The sequence below is a fragment of the Haliaeetus leucocephalus genome, unplaced genomic scaffold (genome assembly GCF_000737465.1).
Source record: "Haliaeetus leucocephalus isolate CR32 unplaced genomic scaffold, Haliaeetus_leucocephalus-4.0 Scaffold251, whole genome shotgun sequence".
NCBI lineage: Eukaryota > Metazoa > Chordata > Aves > Accipitriformes > Accipitridae > Haliaeetus > Haliaeetus leucocephalus.
Genome location: NW_010972687.1, coordinates 10,273,852 through 10,300,665, shown reverse-complemented (window position 1 = coordinate 10,300,665; position 26,814 = coordinate 10,273,852). Strand labels below are relative to the sequence as shown.

General features: G+C 38.0%; 1 protein-coding gene across 2 annotated transcripts in view; it reads right to left on the bottom strand.

Moving 5' to 3' along the window:
* The window catches only part of SPIN1 (spindlin 1), a 54,541-nt gene extending 27,876 nt beyond the window's left edge, over positions 1–26,665 (bottom strand). Inside the window, exon 1 of one of the 2 annotated variants that reach the window (XM_010568691.1) lies at positions 26,400–26,665. The gene's annotated coding sequence lies outside the window, so the exon portion shown is untranslated. Of the gene's footprint in view, positions 1–1,158; positions 1,210–26,399 lie in introns of those variants that run through there. The other variant, XM_010568692.1, reaches the window with a different exon arrangement.
* Positions 26,666–26,814: the final 149 nt, after the last annotated feature.

The following is a 26,814-nucleotide window of genomic DNA, read 5'->3' as shown; positions in this document are numbered from 1 at the left end:
CTCAAGGTAACGCTTATCTAGTTTAAGATTCTGCTTACAATAGAGGATGCTTGAAGAGTCACAGACTTGCCAATAACGGACATACATGCTCTTTCGGCTTTCAGAAAGGAGGGGTTGGCAAGAGAAACAAAGACCCTGGTGTCCTCAGATAGGCACGACCTTAAAAGGACAAAAGAGTATTCTTCCCCAAAGGGCCACCAAAGACCACCAGAGACCCCTGAGCAGGTGAAGACGACTCTGGGATGATTGCTCAAGGGAACAACACATAATGCTTGCTCAACATAACGAATATGCAATAGTTAGGCAGAACATGTATTAGACAGGTGTGGTGTTTTAACTATAGTGTATAAGTATGGACTGAAAACCTCAGTTACATGTGCTCGATTTGTGGAAATCTTCCACCTTGCATCCTGCACAGAATAAAGCAGTGTCTCCTCTCTAAACATAGTGTGTTTTGGGAGTTACTTTCTGATCAGGTAACATAACCACCTAAAACAATTCTCTAGCTTAACTTTATTAACATTCATGCTTGTTTTTCCACCAAATTACATGCATTTCACTGCAACACACAGCACAATGTTGTCTGCTGCGTTCTAGTGAAAGCTTCATGACCCTGCTATCCATGGAAGAAGGATGTTAGTAGCGCAAAAATAGTTATGATAATCAACGCTAATGGCACCAAACCCACTAAGTCATTGCTTTAGGGGTAAAAGTTTGGAAGGAGAGGGAAGGTAATAGCATGCGTTGCTTCTATCTCTCAGATACAGAGCTGCAAATGCAGATTACACACCCTCTGATGTTAGCTAGGAGGTCTGTTCCTGCTTTCAGAGCCACCCGTAAGCAGCTCTTCTGGCACCACCTGGTGGGCTCAAGCATTTTCACTTTGGTATCCAAAACATTTCTCTTGCATGCAACTGCCCCGTTAGAAGTTTGCGTTTGCACTGGTAGTTTTTCAGCGGACGACCAGCATGTTGCAACAGATCATGCTAATTTTCTGTGGAAGGAGTCATTCTGAAATGAAATGCATCAGCTTAAGAGATTCCTTGATAAGTGGTATTTTGATTTCCATAACTCAGCTCAGAACTGCTGGTACATGTTTCAGTTGTTAGTGCTGAAACCATGGATGAAGCATATATGTTTAGACTCCCTAACTCTTACCATATGGGTGGAAAGGATGATCCTGTGCCAGTCTTCTGTGCCCCCTCTCCCCAAAGGCAATCTTAATGTTAAAACATCTCCTAAATAAGGGGGAATAAAAATATATGCCTGGTTTTAGTCTGTGTTACTTTTTTTCCCCTTCCCTGATAAAAAAACCCCAAACACTTTCCTGTGATATAAGAATTCAGCCACTCAAATTCCAAATTTGTTTTGAAGCATCCTACAGGCTCAACAAGCATACTGGTTATTAAGAACTTTTTTTATCCTATAACTAGGATTTTGTGTGTAACATCTGATGTCTGACAAGAAAGATTACAGCATGGAAACTCTGAACATAGAAGTGATTTGCAGCTGACAAGCAGGAAGAGCGATAGATACATTTTATCTATGGATTTATGAGCTGAAAGATCCCAAATCAAGTACTACTATCCCTCTGCTACAATAGCCTCTGCAGTTTTTCCTCTAACCATAGATGTGTTATTTGTCTACAATTGTACAGAAACAAGCAGCACTGGCATGCAACCATGTGTGCATATATACAAACATACACACACACAAATGCACATGTATTTGGTTGGACAGGGCTTTGAGCAACCTGATCTAGTGAAAGAAGTCCCCACCCATGGCAGGGGGGTTGGACTAGATGATCTTTAAAGGTCCCTTCCAATACAAACCACCCTATGATTCTATGATAAAGACATAAATAAAACTAAGTTACCTTCATGCTACAATGCTATAGTGATGCAACTGCAGATTATTCAGCAGAAGACTGAAAGAATCTGAAATTTGTGCAAACTATCTCTTGTTGATAGGGTGTCTATTCAAGTGACTTTTGTTGAGAATGGGACTGCAAATACCATACAGTTTCTGCTAAAGAGGGAGCAGCACATGCATACACTTGAACTCTAGGGATCAGGCTATCATACCTTATGATGACTCTGGAACTGAATAAAAATGTTTAACCTTTCAGCAAACTCCTATATTTTAACTTTGTGTTAACCATATAGAATGCAAAAGACAGCACTGCATTTTGTATTTATAAAACTTATCAAAACATTATAGCCTTAATAAATAAGACAGACTATTTACCATAATATAGAGCAAAAAAGGGTTTGCTGATAAGTTCTGAAGACAAGAACTTCATATTATAGCACAAAACCAGGGAAGTTGTCATAATTTAGGAATCCTAAAAAAATTGGAAACACTCGCTATAGTAGAAGAGCAACTATCAACAATAATATTATTTTGAAGAATTATCCCAATGGTTCAGAATTTCAGAAGTCTTCTAGCTCAGGCAACAGTTTGAACAAGTTTTGTTTAAACCATCTTTCAGCACATACCTCTACTAAAGTCAGAAACGGTATTTCAGGTGAAACGTGGATTTTTTTTTTTAAAATTCATTAACTTGAAGCATTAGTACAAACACATGCAAATGTTAACTCTTGAAGACTGCCTTCAAAATTCTTACACAGAAGAAAAAAGAAAAAATAAAAGGAGAGAACAGAGAAAAATCCTGAAAGTATAGTTTCCAGTGTTTCCTATCTATGCTTGGTTTTTTTCCTCTTGAATTAGCAAAATGTAGCTGTTACTGAGACAACCGCATAGTTTATTCCTTATTTCCACTACACTTTCCTCATTACACATATCTAAAGTAGTCTGTCTCACTTAATCCAATTTAGCATTTAAGAACTCTTATGTTTGCAACAGATGTAATTTGAAATAAACTCTGACAGTGTATAATTCAGCCACTTTGTAAAGGCAGCAGTAAGAACTTCATCAGAGCCAGTACTATAAAACAGTATTTTAAACACACTTGCTTATCTTTTTTAATTTCAGGGACTTAATGACAACCTTCCCAACATCAGAGTATCATCTTGCAAGACTAATTTTCAGAGCTCTCACACTACAGTTCTAAGTTATAATAAAAGCACCAGTAAAGAGAGCAGGAGGGTGCAGGGTTCTTAGCCCCCATGTCAGAATGCACCTATTCTGATTTTTTAAAAAATTGTTACAGGTTAAATGCTAAAAGATGTTATTTCCTCCAAAAGCTTATAAATAATTTTTAGCCTTGTCTACACTACCATTATGCTTACACAGTTACTGTAGAGATGCAAGCTACAGAAGTTTAGTGTGTTCTTGTCTGCATTAGAGCACCCATCCATCAATAGCCTGGAACACAAAAAAAAACAAGCAAGATTTTTCACTTTCTACAGAAAAACACCAAACAAAACCCCCAAACCCAGCGAAATCACATTTGACACCACCATCCTGGACACTGCTCTAAATTACAGGAAGAACACACTATATCCTGTTTGGACATATTTTGCTGGCTTGAAAAGCCCTGGATTACTGGGAGAGAGATCAAGTTCAGATATTAATTCTAAGCACCCTACAATGAAGGGTAGGGTGTTCGCCTTAAACATTCACAGAAGTATGCATTGCATTCTTAAAATAAATAAAATCCATAGGTGAAAAACCAACTGTAAAATGTGACATTTCCCAAACCTTTTCCAACCCAAGACATCAATCGATGGATCTGACTAGTGCCACATCAGTGAAACTGATCATTGAAGTTTAGCTGTATAGAAATTAAGCCTTGAAGGACGCTAAGTCTCTCCTGATAGCAAGAACTACTTTTTTGAAAGTTTAGGTATCTAGAATCAAACTCCTACTTTTTAGAAATATACCAGTGTGGCACTTCTGAAGTGCCTCTAAATCCTACTGCAATCAAAGGATTATTTCAGACCTTCTGGTCAACTAAAAATTACAGTGATGTCATGTCATTCTCATCTGACTGGCTTGATATTTTATGCTAGCCCTCAGCATATAGTACAAACTCTATATCCAACATGAATGTGGGATTCTGGCCTCAAAAAGCAACAGTCTCCATAAGTGGCATACCCTAAACACAGTTCTAAGGGATTCTCCAGGAAATGCATTGCATTTAGACATATCAAGCATTTTACTCAGTGGGCCAGATGACTTAACTAGCAGGTCAGCTGTGAGCCTGGCAGAGCCTGATTGCTATCTGTACAGTGAAAGCACAGGAGTACCTTAGATACATTTAAATTTACCTTCTTTTTTTTTTTTTTTCTCAATCTAGACTACAGCTATTACAGATAGTTAGCAGTAACTTTTGACCATAATAGCAGCCAAAAATTAGGCACATATACTGTAGTGCAGCCTGTATGCCCTTCATATTAATTCTCTCCCTCTCAGTTCCTTCCCAACAATCTTCATATAATCTTTAGCTGTTTGCACAATACTATTGTTTTCATCTGCCACTCGGGTACCCCTTAGAGAGAATACCTGGCTTTCTTCCTTTGCAGAACCTTTCATGTGGATGATAGTATTTTCAGTGCATTGGAACACATGACTTAAAATATTAAGTATGTATAAGCACCTCATAAGAGAACTGGTATTTACCTTCAGGGTTACAAAGCCCCAGGTTGTACCAGTATAGTTTGTCTTTATGTTCTTCAGTGGGGCAGGATAAAAGCTCTTACAACAAATTGTCCAAAGATTCTTAGCAGGAAAAGAAAAAAGTAGAAGTTGAAGCCTGATCCATCACAGACCTGGAAGTATCTTCTACAGTTTCCTGCATATAAAAGTTAGGTAGGAATCTCAACATAACTTGTAAGAAGTTCCATAATTAACTCTCCAATATTTGTCCAAGTAGTTCAAGAAACCACTGCGTGGGAAGCTTTAATGTGCAGTTATGGTAATGAAACCCTACTCTAGAAGTCTAGAGAGCTATGAGATCAATTCATAAAAAGTCTTCCCATAAACAGATTTCTTTTCTAGCATGAAATTAAGATCATCAGATAAGGATGAAGGATAGAATTGATCAGAAGTTTAACTTGTTAACAGTTAAGGCACTTTTAAGCGTGCCACATCTATTTTCTGGCTGGCTTCACAAAGGGTTAGAGGACTACTTTTAGAGAGCACCAGGACTAGACAGTAAGAAGAAAGTTAAGTACTACACAGAATTAGCAGTTACCCTACACACACTGCCACCCAGAAGTTATGAAATTGAACTGGATGTCTCTGCCACTTAACACAAAGATCCATAAAGGCTCTCAGGGGCTTGACATTATGCCTCAGTGTCATCAACACTTCATGCAGCAGCAAAACATAACTGCCAAATAATTAAGAGTGACAATTTTGACATGGATATTATTAAGTAAAAGTTTTATAATGAAACTTCATCACTTGGGTTATACTAGAATCACTTCATACATTAAAAATTGCCTAGAACTATGACTTCAGATTCTTTTGAGTAAGGGCTGTTAAATGAAAGAGTGGGAACAAGAACCCCAATACATAGATTTTTAATCAATGAAATCTGATAGAGAAGCTTGCTTCACAACATGTATGTTAAAACTATGAGACAGTTTTCCCTTGATCTTATTTCAGCAAATTCTGTGCTAACACTGTAAAACACAGCCTACTATCAAATTACAGAACTGCAATATGAACTGTTGTAGCCCAAGCTGTTGAAACTCCAAGATAACAATGTAACTACTGTTTAGATTTTAGTTTAATGTCTTATTTCAGAGCAATAAAAAAAAAACCTGCTCAAAAAACGTGTAAACTGCACACAAAGCAAAGAAGCGGCATACAATGCAGTGCATCCTGAAAACATTTGAACCTTATCTAAAAAGGTATAATTCTGAAATCAAACCCTGGAATATCAATGTTAAATTCAACTTTTTTTTGCATACAGACACTGCTTGATAAGTTTTTAATTTATTTTTTTTAAGACTCCACAGAACTCTGGAAATTTTTTCTCTTATTATAAAGCATGTAAATCATTATGAATTTTTTTCCCTAGTTGGATCCTTGGAACTTACCAAATGCATTGCTATATAATGGGAGTTAAACAAATATTAAAGGCCAAGTCGTGCACCCATCACATTTGCTTCGCTCTAATTACATACAGCTTTCTTTATAAAAACACAATTAATTCTTTCCATGTTCTTTAGAGCTCTGCTCTTCTCAGATTTCACAACATTTTAAGCACATGTAAAATAACTGTTTGAGAGGTGAGATAAGCCTTAACGAGCACACAACAGAACTGACTGTTTATACTGCATACATACGTTCAAGCACTTCTGTTGAGGGTATCAGGTTAAGAAGTCTGTGCCACTGTCAGCACCTAGCTTGCCTGGCGCTGCCCACATTTATTACACATCAGTTACCCTTCCAGATTGGCTAGGTCTCCTTACCTGTCAAAACCACTTAGCTTTAGAAACTATGGTAGATTGACATCTGCCAATCCAGAAAACTGAATTAAAGCAAACCAAGAAGTCTTTCACTTCTTTCTAAACTTTGAAGACCTTACTTCCCAAGCACTGCCTTATACTCTTTCTGCATTATCCTTCTCCCTGACTTCAACCTCCAGTCTTCCTTGTGTTTACACAAGTAATTTTACCATTGCTTTATAGAAAAATTCCTCCAGTCATCTGACAACGACCAGTTCAATCAGCTGCTCAGCTTTTTTTACATAGTTCCTCATACCAATACTCTCTTGGGATCACTGCAGCATTTTTTTCAGTCCTAGCCTGTTTGCAAAACTAGCTGCAGCACACGCTTCTCCGTGGTTTCTGGTTTCTCACTGAGGGCTACTTGTCACAAATAAAACTTCTAGCCAACACCCCTGAAAAACTCTGCATTTCAGTCAATAACAAAACCATTTTAAAAAAAGCATAAAGCAGAACACAGAATACAAACAGAAAAAGTCTCACTGGTCACCTTCAGCAGCACAACAAACAACATGCTACCCAATTATGGTTGTCATCCTATCTGGCCCACACAATGCTGGATACAAAGAAAACATAACACTGGGACTTAAGTAGCTCTGCTGCCAAACCCCAGGGGGTCTTTGCTAAGTGTGCATGAACAGAAATTGCCCAGTGCTTATTTGTTCAGAGTTGAAGTTCTTTATCAGCAATTCACTAGTAGTTCACTAGTTTTTTTAGTAAAAAAATGCTCTGTCCTTATCAAAGATACAGATACTCTTCATACATTTCCGTTTCACCTCTCTGATCTAAAGGTTAAAGTATTGGATCAAGAAAGCTACAGTTCCTTTCTGCTGAAACCCCCCCCCCCTATTTTTCCTAATTACATCATAATGAAGACAATTAAGCAATTTTGATTGAAGTTTTATTAGAAGTTCACTCCAAAGAGCTTAAAGCATACATCCAGAATACGAGATACAAGTCTCAATGGCTGATCTCAGGCAGTCAAAACCAATTGCAAACAAGCCCTCCCAAATTTGAACACAGTAGCTTCCAGCATAAACAGAACCATGGGCAGACTCACAAAACCACAGTCCCCAAGTACCACAGAATTCTTAAATGCCTTCTTTAGAAACATTTCCCAACCACATTATCATCCCACCAGTCCAAAATGGAATAAAAGGAAACCACTTTTAATCCCTAATCTTACACCAATGTATTTTGACCAGCTCCTACACACTGTCCTTTCCATCATTTTATTAGAGGACACATGTTTCTCCACAAAGTTTTAGAACCAGTGGTCCCTTTCCACCTTTCACCCAATGACCTCTCATTTACAATTAAATTCATTAGGCCATCCAAATTAATAAAAAGCTTATAGCAGAAATTCAGTTCATCGGCCACTACCTTAATGAAAGTCTAAAGGTGAATATGCTTTCTAACATATTGGCAGAACTTAGTTCACAAACACTTACTGCAGTGAAGTACTGAATCTTCAGTAACGAACCACATTTGTCAGAAAACTTTAACTGATATTTAACAAGTCATAAATCATTTTCAGTTAAGTATTCAACAGTTTTAGCCTGCCAACAGCAAAACGCAGGGCACATATAAGCAAGGAGACTTCAATTTCTTATTTTATAAGACAAAATGTTTTAAAAATATTAGTTAAGCTATCCAAACTATTGCATTTGTACTTTAAATGAGATCAGTATTTTCCTTTACAACACATAAAACACAACAGCTCATACACTTGATCTTATATTACTAGCCACAACTTTAAGAACTAAAGAGGCAGCACAGGATTTGGAACTGTTTAAGTTTCCCTCCAGTTTAAAATAAGTAATTTTATCAAATTCTGCAAATCGACCAAAATCAGTTAATACTGTTAAGCAGCAAAGTCCTGCCAAACACTTTGCTAGCCCTAATTTCACCAGCCTTTCTCCCTTTATGAGTGAATATGCTACTGAAAATAGTTGATTTTCCTCACTATTCAGGAGGAAAAAATTAGGAATACAGCTAATGAAGACAGCTAATGAAGACAAGCACTGGTCAGAATGAATTTCAAGCACATGTATACATCCATACACAACTGTGTACGGCAAGAGAAAGAACTAGTCTGGTTAATTCAAGTGAGCTCTTCGCATTATGGCTTTAAAAGGTAGAACAGCTCTAAACTCAGAAAAAGCTTTACCTACTATAGCTGAACTCAAAATATGATTATCACATATGACAGATAAACACTTTGCATACATTAAGCGAGGGACAGTCTTGAGGTATACAGAATGAGTAAGATAACCAACATTTCTAAAGAGCAAAAAGTTTTCCTATTTTATTGTTGAAGTCAGGAAAATAATTAAGGCTATCAGCTGTAGATCTACAGGAAATCCATTACTGTTCCACGTACGCAGGGGACGGCAGGCAATCATGTAATACCGTTCTTTCTGACCTGGTTACTATTCATTCCTTTCTTGAAACAGAATAGATATGTAAGTATATGACTACTAGCTACACAGGAGTTTTTTCCCTGTTTTCTACAGCTGAAGTTTTCAGAGCAGGAACTGTTCTCATTTATAGTCTTCTTACTTCCAATAGTATCTTTTATTACAATTAAGACATGACTTTTTCTACTCCACATGGCATGCAACCTGTGACAACAAAACCTACTGGTATTAGAAATGCTTCAGGCATTGTCAATATCCTTTTAGAGGCCAAATATTCCAGCTGTGAACAATGCACTGAACACTTGCCCCAATTTTTCAGCAACTCAGCATTTCCCTCTCATGCTTTTTTTAATAGGATCTAAGTATTGCAAAATCCATCTTGAGCTTCTCTACAAATATAGCTGTTTCTAGAAAGCCCTCAGAAGCACAAGTACTCCTCATGGTAGCTAGTTCTACTAGCAATACATTGCATTGTTAATATTATTTTTTTTTTAATGAAAAATCATTGTAATTCAGCCTTACACATATGATTTGCACCTCCCTACAAAACAGTCATACATAAGGCTGGGTCTTGCTAGTCCTCTAAAACAAAAGCTAACTTTTCTAGGTTTAAGTGTCAACACCAAAAGGTTCTCCAGATCACCTGTTTTAACACCCAGCTTATGCAAGCATGTATTTTAAAACTCTCCATTTATATTACATTTAACATCTGTCTACCTGTAAAGCTGGAATCTAGTTCCTCTGCTAAACAGGAAAAGGGAAGAGAGTGTGATTTAAAGTGATCTTGTTTCTGTGGAAAGTATTACAAAGTGATCTTTTCTGCACTGGTAGAGTTGGGGATTGAGCTAATGCCTCTGCTGTAAGAGAAAGATTTGGTTGAAAAGAAACCTTTCTGCTTTGTCTTCCCCTAATTCCCCAGGACACTGGCAATTAAATTACAACTTCACTGACAAGTTGGTGTATTTTATTTCTTCTGTTAAAAGCCTTAACACTTAATTCCACTAATATGTAGGTAGTCCAGTCAACTAGAGTATGATAATCCTGGCCCTCAAAGCAAGATGAATTTACCACACTGTACAATTCTCTTCAGATGGCTTAAGAAAAACATTATTCTAACTTTTTTGGAAAACAATGGAAGAACAACATTTTTTTCCCCCTCAACAGTAGACAACATGATCCATATAACCCCACACTATTAAAAAAAAAAATACCCCCCCAACAAACCGCCCCCCCTAAACTGAACTCTCAAGTTGTATGAATTTTATCAGCATTTACTAGTTTTTTAAAAAAATCACTACCAACTCATACAAAACCAAAGCAACAGTTTTCCTAAAGACATCTACATTATTCATCTATACCTTTTCCAACTACTCCTGAATTATTCTGTATGCTTAAGGCTTCAAATACAGGTAATAAGTGCTTTCCCCCCTCCCTTGAATGTGTATAGTAAAACAGCATCTTAGAGAAGTAGGCCTTAAAGTCCTCAAATTGATCATCTATTTTAAGCTGTTTCCTTGATAGTAGGTTAAACTGATTATAGCTAAAGCATATTTTCCAAGTCTTGTGTTTTCTAACTACTGTTCTCCTATATTTTCCATTTTTACTCTTAAAGTATACTGCCTAAAATTCTCCTCTCAGAGAACATGCTTCCATTTTATCTTTCAAATAACTAATGGAACTTGAATGAACACTAATTCAAGCACATGCCAAGCACAGTTTATCAGAACTCCCCAGGAGACCATGTAACAAGTTACAGCTACAAGAATCTTCTAGAGCTGAAGAAACTAACCTGCCTAACAAAAACTAGCTCTCAGTGCGCACCTACAATTTATTTCTTATATTTACAGCTTCCATAAGTAGGTTAAGTGACATTTTCATCTGAAGGCAGCTAGCTGATTGATGAAATCAACCTCTGTTCTGATACAATTCCCTCATAAAACTGTATTTAAGAAAAACAATTCTGTTTTTTTTTAAGAAATCACACATTTTCTTTCTTAAAATTCACGAAAGCTCTTATAACCATTGTTACAGATACTTATGGAGCAAAAATACATAACTTTTTTAAAAATGTGAGTAAATAATAAGGCAATGACAAATTTCCAGATGGGCAATCTGGTATACACAAACACCTGAAAACTCACCACATATTACAAGCATCCATAAGTATACCTCAATACCTGCACCATGAACACAGACAAAGAAGATTAACCCAACGAACTTCAACAGCAAGAACTCCTCTGTTTTGCCCTCATAAGCTTTTAATAACAGTGATTGACTGGACACCTCTCAACCCTCAGACAAGCAGCAATGAAATGTGGCTTATTAGTTCTAATGACCAAACAACCCAAGATGTGGAACAATTCACTATCAATTTTTTAAGTCTATTTCCTGAAGAGTGGTAAAGATTGGCAGTTACTTGAAGCTAATGTAAGCTCAACAGAAAGTAAGAAATCCCTACAATTTGCATCATTCCAGCCCATTAGTGACTGATACTGCTGTTAAACTGTTCAGAGAAGAACTCTGAACTAACAGGAGAAAGAATCATCCTTTGGCACAGCAGAAAACTGTGGAAATAACCAAAAATATTATGCTTCAGTAAAATTTGTGAATATTTAATTGTCCACAAAATATTCTAGCACAGCTCCACAACAATCTTTCAACTTGCAGCCTTATTTATGTACCATGAACAGAAGTCACTGAAGTGAAAGAAATACAAAAAATACTTTTATACTTAGTTTTGTGTTGGGTATAACCAGCAAATTAATACAGTTCTCTGAACTTTAGGAACTTGCATACCATGCAGCCTCTGTCACACCTGCATGTACATGATAACCTGAGTGATGTTTGCAATAGAACTGGAAGTGCAGATACACAAAACTGACTCCTCTTCCCCCTCTGCTAGCAAATATAGCTGTTTTTCCATTTGTGGAATTAAAAAAAGATAGACAAGGAAGGACAAAGGGGATGACTAACTTTGCTTTCATCAGAAGAAAGGTGTACTTTTATTACGCTTTATCTATTTTTCATCCTTTATTTTTCATATAAAAGGGAGCAAGAAGTACCATTAGTGGATACATCATTCAGACCAGTACTGTTGTGTAGGATTTAGCTCACCTTTGTCCAGAGGTTTTTAAAGTTCTTGATCTTCCCTTGACGAACAGACAGGTGTGCCTGCAAGAGATGATCATCTTGGCTGGTCCAGCTCAGTAGGTCACAGATCAAGGCTTCTCCCATTGTTTGGGTGTTTGAAGCAACTGGTAACAGTTTGGGAACCTCTGATCAAAGCCTTCTTCATTATATGTTTAATTATGTGCTGTTCTATTCTGGGAGTTCTTCAGAGAAAGAAAAAAGGCCAGGAAAGGCCTATAACCCACTATCATACATCAGTGGTTATGGAATTTACATCCAAAGAGCACTAATCGTTAAATGCTAAACCTCAAGTCATATGGGCTGATTAGAAGTAAGTGACAGTAATAACACTACATGTTCACTAAACCAGACAAGCTATCAATACACCAGCTGATGGTTACAATTAACTGTAGGCATAGGATTTTGCCTGAAAGGGAAAAGAGCTAGTCACCAACCCGTACAGGCAAAAAAAAAGAGCACTGACAAAAGCAAAGAGACAGAATAATTAAAGAAAACAAAATTCCTGAGGTAAAAGGGGGTGGGAGTGGGAAATGACATACACATGCCATATCCAGAATGCAGTAAGAAAAAAAAAAAAGCTCTTTTCAATTACAGGCTTGAAGTTTAGTCTCACACTGAATAAAATTAGCTTTCTGAAATTCCCTCCAGGTTTCAGGATAAAAGACAACTATATGCCCGCCACTTTAAGAATACATAAATAAATAACCCAGAAACCAAAAGAAAGTTAAGTACTTCAAAGATGTATTCCAGAAAGCCTTGCAGGTTTAGACTGTTTTCTAGGGCTTATCAAAAGTAAAGCTAGGTATTATGCGTTTGTCTAAAATTAAACTGATTTAAATGTAATAGTTTCTTATTTGATCTGCCGCTCACCTCAGCAATATCACAACCAGATTCAGTAATAGTTGGCTAAGGGACTCTACATTTTGCCATACGCTTGCCCTTTGAAAAATTCCTTGTTTCCCATATTAGTCCAGAAATACATTTCAAAAATTGAACACAAGAATCCAAAAAATTTAATCTGAAATTTAAAATTAAAAAATTTTAATCTGTATTAAAAACACCCACACTGGCTGTTCTACTGAATAGAAATCAAGCTAAAGAAGGAATAATAGAGTTGACTAGTACCAAATGAGCTTGCAACAGCTTCATTAAAAAAAAAGAATGTGCTTGTCAACAAAAAATTTTAAGTTCCACATTAATTCATGTACAGGTTTTTAAATAAAAAAAAAGTTTCCAGTCTACTTCCTTTCCAACAGCTGAGAAGAAAAAGTGAAACATTTATCTATAAACAAACCTTTCAGTCATTCTTTAGCACAGCAAAACTAATTTTGAAAGAAAAAAAAATTGTCTATTACTGCAATATTATGCACAGCTTTAGTACTACAACAATAGAGACACAGGCATAGAACATTTTTAAAGAGTTGTTTCAGAGGTCTAATCTACTCTTCCCTTCCCTCAAGCAGCACCGATAAGCACAAACTCTTTTAACTATTATGGAATGATTTGCCTATGCCAACAGAAGGCATAGTTCAATTTCAGTATTCTTCTGTCCTTCTACTATAGAACCATCATAAACAGCTATGAGAGTTTAGCCAAACAGCTTTAAAAACAGTGGTAAAGTTTATCACTTACTCAGTAATATTAAGATATGATTTCATTTCTTTTCACCACATTGCTACAATTCTTCCTGTGACTTTACACAATATATCCAGGACTCTGAAGCACAATGACTTTTTAAAGCATCCACATAATTGCTCTTACAGGCAATACAAAACTACTTGCTGACCAAACCTTGCGTATGTTCCAACGTACTGACTGATCATTTAATAAATGCACAGCCCTCCATGCTTAAAGAAATCTTACAGGATGCTTTTATTAAAAAAAAAAAAAACCTGAAGAGATCTAGTATTTATTCAAAGCCAGGAGAGCTTTCCCTGCATCCGTTTATCCAAAGGTAAATTTTAACTCACTCCTAATTGTTCAGTCTACTGCAAATTACCTTGCATTTAACCACAGGGCAAGAACATGCACAGACACCAGGGTAACAAGTTGTCACAGGTCGGTGTAATTGCCTTAAGTTGCACACTTTTGCATCATGGCAAATATGAAGCAGTTTAGCTTCTCCTTATGGATTGGTAGCTATCCTCCTCTTCCTGTGAGTCCAAAAACCATAAGCACAAAAATAACCACTGCCCAGGATACGACAGCAGCACCTTATTACTGGACAAGTCGCATTTACCATAGAATGGTAGCAAGTATACAAGTGAACTTTTAAATTTTAGAATACAAGTATTTTGTCCTTACTCATGCTCTTACAGATGGACTTGACCCGAATAATTTATTATAATTTTAAGTGAGTTTACTCAGTTTAGTTTGGTAACAGTTACATAGACAGGTCTCTGGGAACTAGAGCGGGAAGTGTCTATTTGAAAAAGACAGACATTTTTCTGTTCTCTGCTTAAGTGTCTCCTCATAGGGGATACTTATGTCATCAGCTTTTGTTTGAGGACTAGGTTTAATTGCTGTTGTGTTAGTCTGAGAAACATTGTTCCAAAGTCAAAAGGATCACCCAAACATTCTGGAAGAGCAAGGCCAGGGCAAACATACCTAACCCTGCTGTTAGAAGGTAACGGAGTGCTAAGTTACTGCACTTAGCTAAATCTGTTAGGTTAATTAATCATGACACATCAAACTCATGGGTTCACATCTCTTTAGGAGTCTGGCTGATCTTTCTAAGTGACATTTTAAGTGTATAAGAGCCAGTTCTCAACAATCCAGGCTAGTAACGCTGCTACGCACCCCTTCCAACATTGAGGGAATGTAAGTTTCCTTTCATATATTTCGAAGAGGAAAAAAAAATCTGCCATTTGACAGACCACTTTCAAGCTTCTTAGCTTACCAGTACTCTATGCATCATAAGTAACAAATTATTCTTGGATATGTGTTCTGAGACTTTAAAGCCTAGTACACTGAGAAGATGCCACTGCAACACTAAATTGAAAATAAGCATAATTAAAATATTTTCCTAAGCCAAGCTTAAGAATGTGATATCAGTTAGTTTTGTAAAAGCAAATATTTTGCTGACATACTTGAAACATTTTTTTTCTCTCTAATGCAGCAGGCTTCTATAACTTTATTCATGAAGGCCCACAGTAAAAAACATCTTTTGTTTCCTCCATTCAGAGGTGACAGTTCATGCTCTAACGATCGTTAATTCTTACCATTTACATCCAATTTCTGCAGCTGTTTTATAACTTACTCATGACATAATCACCATTTGTCTTCAAGATAAGCAGTGGCAGGCCACCAATTTGAGGGAGAGGGCCAGAAGACACCAAAAACAGTGTGTGGGGGGAAAGTAAGCCAAATAGTTATACATCAGTACTTAAGGCTTGAGCTATAACAACTACCTACCAGTTTTAAAAGCAGACAAAATACATGAGAATTCAAAATTCTTATTAGGACAAGTTATGAATCACAGCATTAATTAGTCAAAATTTAATTGTTATGAACCTCAGCCTAAGCAACCAATAAGGATTTTACAAGTAAGTAGTAATTCAGCACCTAAAAAACCCAAAAGCAGGGCCACAAAATACTTAAGAGGGACCAGGTTAGAAAATTCAGTTATCCATATTAGGTCTGCATCCAACCAAAACCATGACAAGCTGTACTATGAGCCCTTTCATTCATGGATTTGAGACACATGCCTAAACTTTTCCTATGATCAACAACACAGTAACTACAATCATAGCCAACAGTGTTTAATGAATCAGGGGTATTAACTTGGGTCTCTGTTGGACAAAAATACTGACTGCCTCTACTCTGACAAAAATGGAGTTCTCTCTCTCAAATCAACTGGGAGTAGGGGGAGGAACTACAGTGAAGTTATTGGGTAAACTAAGGCCTCCTCTAGTCACAAGAAAATGGACAAATAATTTTATTTGGAATTACTGCAATGAAAGAGTGAAGAGTAATATTTTGCAGACTGAAGCATGATCACACTGAAACAGAGACCCTAAGCCCATACTCAAAGCATAAGAAGTTTTCTCTCTACACACCTGATTTTAAGAAAAAGCTTATAGACATGATTAGGCAATTTAAATCACCTGTAATTTTCGTCCTATCTTTGCAATGATCTGGGGAAAAAACCTGAAAAAAGGACTCAGGGAAAACGATCTCTTGCCTTTAATCTGCATCTTGAAAAAGCTGAGCAACTAGTCATGAACTGAATTTGTCTTACCTATTTTCTTCACCTTGAGCCATTTTTGCTTAGATTAAAGCTGTTCTCATACAAATACATTCAAGTAACTGTTTACACTACTAACATAAATCACTTAAGTGAAAGCATTTGCTGTTAAGAATGGCAAGTCTCTTGCCATGGCTACTAACCAATAATCTGATCTTCATTTTTCCAGACCAACTGCATTCACTCACTGTCTACAATGTTAATAAAAATCTCAGCATAAACAGATCAACTTTAAATGGTGAATAGCTACAACAGATGTCAAAGTTGTAATACACAGTAACAGCAAGACACTGAAAACAAAATTCAGCATTGTATTACAAGCTCTGGCTACAGCTAACTACACTGTTTTTCATAAATTTGAAGGATCAATGAAAGAACTGTACTTTAGAAGAAAAGTTGTTACTTACAGAAGAGTAGTATAGCTGTAGAGAAAAAATATCAGAGATTTGCAATATTAATAATTTAAATACTGCAGTCAACACTGGATTCATCAACAAGGACAATGATAATTTATTAAACTGCTGATCATAGGGCTTTTTTCTATTAAAAAAATTAGAATCATTGGCATTGTGACATTACATGGTATTTTCTTTGCTTACACACAGGTCTTGCAGATTTTTGGTGGAAAACACCACACATCCTGCACAAGTTGGGGGGGAGCAGGACAACAGGGAAAGAAAAATAAAGCTATGAAACCAGTGACTTTCCCTAAAAGCAGTGGAAACACCAGAACAGACCAAGCCTCATACTGCTGGTGCTTTTTAAAACATGGAAGAAAAATGCACAAAGTACTAGTTCTGAAACTGGTATGGTATCTGCATATTCATGAAACTAATTAGAAGATCCTGAAGTACTTAAGAGGATGAAGAACTGTTTCAAGTTACTCTGGAAAGGTTATTTACTGGACTGTGAAAAATGTACTTTTAAGAGAACACCTGCATGAGTTTGCGTATATGACAATATTTCCTCAGAAACTGCTGCCTTAAAACAGTGAATTCCTCTTGTTCTGTAGTAGAACAAATCATGGCAAGAAGTCAAGACTTTAAGAATAAGGACCACCTTGGAATCCTTGTTTCCTACCATACCGTGCTTGTCCCACAGCAGACATGCTTTCCTCTTAGACTTTGACAACAAGCTCTGATCAAAACCCCTGCTTTGAAATCACTTCACCACGCATGCAGCACAAATGGAAATGATATGAGAAAGTAAGTTAATCAGGATAGGACTTCAGACTGAGAACTTTCAGCAGCAGCAACAAGTAGAGGTATACTTTTCTCTTTTTAGCTTCATAATCTAATTTTCTCTCCAGAAAGCTTTATATCTGACCTGAACTAGATTCACTAACATAAACATTTAATTGTATTTCCTGAGATTTTGCGTAAATCTAGGTATTGGTAATAACAACAACAAACCCCCCCAAAAAACACACATCCCTTTTTTCTTTTGGACACACACATACTTATTTGCAGAGAGGACTAAATTGTCCTGTAGTACTTGAAAGAAGGTTGAGTCTACTCAACTGAGGAGCAGAGGAGGGGAGAAATAGAAATTCAAAAAGGGAAAAAGTGAAGTATCTTCCAATGAAAACAGGATCTCAGAAGGCAGGATATCCTTCCTCATAAAAGCAGGTGAAGCTTTCTAGACATCTGTCCTACAGATAAACAGAGCACACACAAGAACAGACAACCACACCTCTGCCTTTTATGCTGATCCCTGCTTCATATTTAACCTTGTGCCACCCCTGCCCAAACATACAGTCTCCTAGAAATGTGGTTAGAGGCCTAAGTATAACTGAAAACTAGGATGTTTATTCACAGCAAAGTCTCCGCCCACCCCATCCTGCTTCGATTAATTTTATACATATGGGGAAAAACAAAGCAAAAGCCTCACCTCATATGAATCCATATAAATTCCGTCCTTCCAAGCATCTAGCCTAAAACTATCTGTAATGCAATGCTTCCTTCAGCCCTAGTTCCCCACCAAGGTCACAGCAAGATATTACTACTGGAAAATGTACTTTTCATCCACTATTAATACAGCCACATGTCCCTAGTGATATGAAATAACATATATTTGTCTCATGTCTCTCCATACAAGCCACAGGTATAACTGAGGGTAGGAGTGAATCTCCCCCCCATCTTGAACAGTTAGGAGAGCACGTGAACCAGAAGAGAGTCTGCTTGCCCTCTCTGTCTTATGGTTGACACCTAACAATAAAGTATGCTTTTATTGACAAAATGGAGGTGCAGCAGACAGAGAGATGCAATTCACCTGAGGTGTACTCCTGCAGTCAGGGACTAGAAGTGATTTCTATCTGTCATGGTTTAACCCCAGCCAGCAACTAAGCACCACACAGCTGCTGACTCACTCCCCCCGCTGGTGTGATGGGGGAGAGAATCAGAAGGGTGAAAGTGAGAAAACTCGTGGGTTCAGATAGAGACAGTTTAATAGTTAAAGCAAAAGCCGCACACGCAAGCAAAGCAAACCAAGGAATTCATTCACCGCTTCCCATCAGCAGGCAGGTGTTCAGCTGTCTCCAGGAAAGCAGGGCTCCATCACATGTAATGGTTACTTGGGAAGACGAAACACCATCACTCCAAACATCACCCATTCCTTCTTCTTCCCCCAGCTTTATATGCTGAGCACAGTGTCATATGGTGTGGAATATCCCTTTGGTCAGTTAGGGTCAGCTGTCCCAGCTGTGTCCCCTCCAAACTTCCTGTGCACCCCAGCCTACTCGCTGCTGGGGTGGTACAAGAGGCAGAAAAGGCCTTGACTCTGTGTAAGCACTGCTCAGCTGTAATGAGAACATTCCTGTTACCAACAGTTGCCAGCACAAATCTAAAACTTAGCTCCATACCAGCTACTATGAAGAAAATTAAGTGCATCCCAGCCAAAACCAGCACACTACCCTTATTCACTCCTAGAGAAGCCTTTTCATCCCTTCAGCAGTAGGGAGAGATGACCCTGAGGACAGCCACTGTGAATGCTCCCTCCCCATACCAACATGATGTCCATCACGTGTCATAAGCCGACTACCCTGAGGTGTTATGTGTTGGTAAAGGTTCAGGCTGTCAGGGACAGATCTCGGTGATAACAATACTCAGATTCCTCCCTGGTCACCTTACTTCCACCCAACTGTTTGAAGTAGGTATATGTACAATACCAGACCAATGTCCATAGAATGATGTTTGAAAATAGGAGATAAAAGAAAAGTACCCACTGGGCTCCACTAGGAAGAGAATTAAACCAATCAAACATCAGAATTACCAATATATGTACGCTTTATTAAGCATCTAAATACTCGCTAATGCTTGCTATATTAGATCTAACAGATCTAACTCTATTCAAATATTCACTGATAAAAGCATATATGAACTTAATAGTAACAAGAGCAATGATGATACAGGTAACACTCATGATTGCAATTAAGGTGACTGTCAGTGTCATACAGTCAAGCATCCCTGGCCAGGAAGATGTCAGCACACTAGCGAGATCCTCAGCTGGCTCTGTCTTAAAGTCAGCTTTTATAGAGCTGCTTTACCCATGTGCAATTACTTACAGCTGTGACCTGAAAGCAAACCACAGGCAAAGTTCTGTCAAAGAGTAGATTTCCGTCTTTTGGAGTTAAGCGTTTGCTGTAGCAAGGTGCTTATGGTTTCTGTTAAAGATGGGGGGAGCAGAGAGGGAGGGAATTGGTGACCATGCCATGTAAGTATCCAAAGTATCCACCAGTGGTTTCCCAGTATGTCAAACACCTGCATATTCCTTAACCTAAAAGCACTTTAAGAGTTAGATTTCTATGAAGTCCCATGAAAGGCAGAATTTACTGTTAAGCTATTTTTTAATATACTCTCATCAGAGCATGGATTTTGGCCAATCATATCTCAAAACTGCAGTTCCACTGACCGCAAAACAACCACTTATATTATCTTTCACCATTCAGACAAAGAACTTCTGAAGGGGATTGTCATGGTTTAAACCCAGCCAGCAATTAAGCACCACATAGCCGCTCACTCACTTCGTAGGGGAGAGAATCAGGAAGAAAAAAAAAGTGAAACTTGTGGGTTGAGATAAGAACAGTTTAAGTGATCAGAAAAGGAAGAAAATAATAATACAAGAATTGGACCACAAAAAACAAGTGATGCACAATGCAATTGCTCGCCACTTGCTGACCGATGCCCAGTTAGTTCCAAAGCAGTTGCCCCCCAGGCCAACTCCCCCCAGTTTATATACTGGGCATGGTGACACATGGTATGGAACATCCCTTTGGCCACTTTGGGTCAGCTGTCCTGGCTGTGTCCCCTCACAACTCCTTGTGCCCCTCCAGTCTTCTTGCAGACTAGGCATGAGAAGCTGAAAAATCCCTGACTTGGTATAAACACTACGTAGCAACAACTAAAAACAGTGTAATAGCAACATTATTCTCATACTAAATCCAAGACATAACGCTATGCCAGCTACTAGAAAGAAAATTAACTCTATCCCAGCCAAAACCATGACAAGGATTAATGAAGAAAAAAGCTATTACGTCCATTTAATAAAGCTTTCTGCAACTGGAAGGTTTTGAGAAGGAAGTAGTAAATCTCCAACATATTTGCTCCCATTCTGATTTCACTTTGGTGTTCAGATCATTCCTTTAAACACATGTAGTTATGAAACAGGACAGGCAAGCAATTGCCCAGAATCATACATACATGTATAATTATGAGTTACATGACCTATATCCTCCAAGCATTATTTTGATTTATCATTCCTAGAAAATTGAATAAAGACACTCTAATCTGCAAACATTTTTACAGTTCAAGTTGAAGACCAGAGATAAGTTACAGACATGCAGAAGAACAGAACAGACAGAATACTGGCCAGTATATGATAGGTACTTAGCTTTTGCATACTAGAAGCCTAAGCACTGTAGTAAATTTTAGCAGACATTATGTTTGTCAAGGCATTTGGAAAAGGTTACCAAGAAAACTTAACAGAAATGTCACCAGGGAACTATTCTAGAACACGCCTTCTTCTATGCTACTCAGTTCACACCAATTAAATCTAGAAAGCTGGAAATTTCCTTATTTAATCTCAACAGCAAACACAAGATTATATGCTGGACTTAAGCTACCTTTGTTCTGCATGCTAGGGAAGAATTCTGCACAGCAAACATAAATACTAAATTAGGAAAATTAGTTTTGCAACAGAAATAATTATTTGATTTTAAAAAACACTCAACCAGAAGTCTGACACCTAATAAATATTTCAGTTCTTACCTACCTAGGGTAAGAGATTATGATCTAGCAAAGTTCATTTTTACATTTGAATTGGACTAATACGAGTTCACAGGGGGAAAAAAAAAAAAAGGGTTTTTTTGAAACGGTGTCAAAGTCTACATAGGTGAAATTTTACAGACCTCAGCATGATGGCATAGACCAGCTAGAACAGCTTACTATGCTTTAGAACAAGTCAAAGAACATTACTGGCAAAAAATTCAAGTTTGTTCCTTTTTCATTTTATATATGACTGGCCACATGTGGGTAGAGTAGTATCAATCTAACAAGCAGCATCAGTGGTGGACATTAAGTTGCCAGGTAATGTTACACTTTACAACACAGTTAGCATAGTAATCTTAACATTCCCTATATTCATTAATTGTTCTGCTCTAACAGGAATCTAGAAGAGAAAACAAAGCAACACAATGGACAGGAAGAAAAAAAAAAAGCCTCCGAGGCACACATTCAGAGGGAACTGTCATCTTAATAGGCTGCTCCCAAAGTTGCAGTTACTTTGCCAAGACTGGGATCTCAGGATTCAAGACTACCTGTGAACCATCAGGAAGACTCTCTGAAACCAAAAGGATTGAAGATCCACCAGTGACTTTAAAGAAAGCAACACATTTTATTGGAGCACTTTAATTCTAACACACTTGCAAACTTGCAGATAAAAGCAGTCTTAGACTTCACCAGTCAGGCTCCAGAACACTTTGACACTAAAACAACTCTGGAAACCAGCATTAAGAATAGTTAGGTTACCACACACCACCAATCAGTCAAGAAAGGCAGCTGTAGTGATTGAGCCCAGGGCCCTTCAGCTGAGGTAGCTGGCACTGTTAGAAGGGGACTACCAGCTACAATGCAGTCAGAGAATAAAACCTGTGTACAGGTAGGCCTGAAGTGGTGAAGTGAAAATGAAGAGATGACTTCAAAGACGGCAAGTGGACTCAAGAGTTGGTCACCATCATAAAAACGCTCTCCCTATGCAAGCCACCATAAGTCAACAATGTGAGAACTGGAAAACTAATGGAAAACACAACAACAAAAGGAGTAATTAAAATGGTAAAATTCCATTTTGTTCAAACTACCATGTGGAATTGAAGGTCTAAAGTTCAGCAGTCATTCTGTATAAGTTAAGCATTTACTAAATCACCGAAATCCACAGAATTACTCTTGAAATAACTATCTGCTCTCACCAGTACTTGTTGGTGCAGACCTCTAATACCATATTGGAACATTCAACAATAACATTAAAAAAAGCCCAAACAAACCAACCAAGCAAACAAACAAAAAAACCCCCAAACCCCCAAACCAAGAGCTAATCAGCTCTTAGGGGTTTATAAGCTTTATAGTCTTATTGAAAAGACTATAAAAACCTACTTGTAAGTCTTTACAGTGTACTGTCAGTAACTCTTAATCTGCAAGCACATCTCCAAAAAAAATCATCAGAAGATATTTCAACATCTCAACTACCTTGCAATAACTGCAAAGATTAGAATATGATTAGGTAATAGTTAAGGCTAACAGTCACCACAGGTAATGAAAAAATTTCTATATATTTCAGCATTTTGTGGAACAATTTCAATAAAGTTTCCAAGTAAGCGAGTCAAACAAGACCTCATATAGCATAGATTTACAGCAGTTACACAACATACATTACAGAAAAGAAACATAAAAAGGTAACCTGGATTTGTAGAACCATTCTCCACAATCTGAGAGCCAAATCAATTCACCTCCTGAATTCCACATGCCATCAGCAAATTCACATTTCACACTACAACTGAAAGTTAAATGCAACCACCACATGGTGAAAGCAGTAAGTCTGAATTAAATTATTTCACCATCATTTGAAATGGATCAGTGATGAGGCCCCTTTGTCTCTAGAATCAACTGTTCATAGATAAATACAAATCAGTTAACTACACTGTTTCAACTACACTTGTCCATGTCATAGAGATGTGGATGGATGCAGTCTACAGATTTATAAAAGGAAGGTCACATTGCGCATTCTTTTAAGTCATGTGGTATGCCAACATCTAGGTAGTATCTGGATAGCAAATGGGACACATCCGGATATACACAAAGTACTCATTAGGAAAACCAGTGTCAAGAAAGATCAGCATTCACCTTCCGATCATAAAACCACCAAACTCCGAAGAGTAGGAAAGAGAAGGAAAATGAGAGAAACAACAAACCAAACCCACCTCTCTCACGCCTGGTATGAAAAACAAGCTATCTAACCATACAACAGGAAATAACTTTCCATAGTAGTGATTCTCTCTCTTGGTTCAACTTCAGTGAACAGCTTTGGAAAGACGATTTTTAAATCACTTTGTTGAATCAGTTTTAGCCATCTACAAAAACACATTCTCAAGCCATACGACCAAGAAGCCAAGTTTGGTCTTTCTAATACCTGGGGAAAGAAAAGAAAGGAGGCAAGGAAAACCAAAATGAAAGCCTAAGAAGTTTACAGCAATAGGCTTCATTCTTTAAAAAAAAAAAAAAAAAGCAGCTGTTTCTTCAGAAAATAGATCGTTACTGAAAATCTTTCATTTGTCAAACATTAAGCAAATTATGCATTAATTAAAAAACACTTTACAACAGCTATTGCATCAGCTTGATGTTTACAGATCTGAACATGTCAGAGTGCAGCTTGGCAACAAATACCAAGGAAAGATACAGGGTAATAAGTCAATGGAACAATATTACTCAGACCAAGAAAATATACAAATGGTATTCAAGCTGATCACTGAGACTGCATGCATTTCCTGCAGTCTTCTTTTTCCTCAGTCTCACCTCCCAACGTGAAAAAGTAAACAGTTTTGGAAAAGAAGATTTTACTAGTACCGGGTTTTTAACCTGGTTAAACAGCCTAGCATTACCCACAATGACAAAAACACTGGAGTGTCTTCACTTAGTGGTACCAAATACAAATATTTGGCAAGTTTTTCAACTAGATCAGCTCCTCATGGGATATGAAGACCCACAATATTGATTTTTGACCAAATCAACACAACCAAGACAGAAAGAAAAATCTTCTAGGTGTCATAGAAAAGAACACAATTGCAACCTGTAGCAAAGATCTTATAGACACGAAACTTCAGAAAGCTAATGAAGCAGAGCTGAATTTTACAAATTCAGTTCTAGAAACAAAACTACAATGTACCAGAGTTAACAAACATGACTATTTTTAAGTGATCCATTATTTAACCAGATGTGTTGCAGATTACCTATTTTTGTTTATTTTGCTCTTCAGCCTAAGATTCAGCTTAAGCATCCAAAGGCCTATTCTGAGGGAGGAGCTGCATACCTCAGCACATTTCACACTTTTATTAAGAGAGCAGTAATTTCAAAATTTGGTGGCTACCGTAATGAATGAATAATTAGCTACAGCTGGTGAACTATTCCAGTGGCTTTACCAATATTGCCTTCAGCTTGTTAAATGTTAAAAAAGAAAAGTGTAACTGACTGCTGCAGGGATCTACTGATATACCAAGTTACAGACTTTTGCTAGGACTCTTCCATCTAGAAATAATACAGTTGGCTCAGAAGCCATGACGTAGATACACAGTCCAGAATGATCTTGTAACTTGGATGACTCCACTCAAATTTTACATTGTTGTAAACTTATCATTATAAATTGTTTCCTCCACGCCTCTGTTTAATCAACACTTGTTAACGGGGATGGAAAAAGCAGCAGGAAAAAAAGTATTAAGATACAATAATTCCAGCATTGAAGTGTAGTATTTATTTCTACCTTGGTAAAAGCAGTATGATTATGCCATGCCAGCGCTTCTCCACTAGAAGCTTCCAAAGCAAAGTAGACAAAGACGACAGAGCTACGATGTTTGTTACTTTAGGGCAGTGCTCAGATATGAACAGAAGCCATGGCTATCCATGTGTATATGACTGAATAAAGACTGTGTCTTTAAATATCTCTGAAAAATGAAACATTTACTATGAATTACAGTAACATGTCTAGCAAGCAATATAAACCATCATGTCTTAGCACCTTCAGCATTCATCCTTAAGTTACCACCTAGATATCAATCTGTTCCACGACAGATCACTTTAGATATGCTCAACAAACTAGCTTCAAACGTTATTTTGGTTTTACGTCATAAGCAAGCAAAAAAATAAGCCATATTCATCAAAGCCAGAAGGGGGTGCTCTGAATAACTGAGGTGGGGGGTATTGAACTGAGCATTTGCCTTGTGTTAGGAGAGGTCAGAAGCATGCTGTCTTGTTTTAGTTTGGGACCTCACTTAAGTTCACGATGCCATGCCTTTTCTACAAAAAAAGGAACCTGAAAAGCAGGAATGCTTATTTTAGCAAAAAGGAAATGCTTCGGTTTGTGCTATTGTCATCACAAGGGCAAATTAATCTGTGACAGAAAACTAGCAACACAAAGACCTGGCAAGTGTTAATTCCAGTTCTGTATCCCATGATTTGCGAGCTGTTTAAGATACTGACAAGGAGATACAGGGAACGCAATGAAATCCAAAAAGCCTATGCTACCGTTTTTACCTACACAATGCCGATTCTGACATAACTAGTTGAGGTCTTTTTAATGTGACTGTGCTGAGTTGATACCTTATACCGAACTACGTCCTGAAATGAAAGAAACGGCCCTAGATCATTCGGCAAGTGTAACACAGTATTTCATCTCTGCCAGCACTTTGGTGCATCAGCCTCCCCCCACGCAAAAAAAAAGAAAAAGATACGCACATTCCAATCAAGCCTCTCGCAGCGGGGCTCACCCAGTTCCCCCCTCCCTCCCTCCCTTCCTCCCTCGCCCCAGGCCTCGCCAGGTTCCCAAATCCCCTTTGATTTTAGGTTTCATTTTGTTGTAAACAGCAAAACGAAAGGAGAAAGCTTCCAAAGCGAGGATCCTTACCCTTGAAATCCCGCCATGCGCGCAATAAGGAGGGTGAATTGTTTTTCCTCTTTTTTTTTGGATGGGAGATGAGGGGGGAGGGGGAAGAAACAAAAGCCTAAACGGAGGAGAGGCTAAGCGGCGGAGACAGAGGGAGAAGGCGGAGACCCTGGTGGAGGAGCAGGGCGAGCGTCAGCCATGTTGTGTGTGTGTTGGTCCAGTATTTACAAACCTGCAGCTGCAGCAGCGCTTGGAGTCTGGGAGAGAGGGGAACGAAGGGAGGGAGCGAGAAAGGCGAGGAGGGAGGAGAGGCAGGCACGGAGAGAGAGGGAAGGGAGGGCGGGAGGAGGGGAAAAGCGGCAGCAGCAGACAAAGGATCCCAGCGCAGCCCCAGCCGAGCGCGCACACACACCACACACACCACACACACACACAC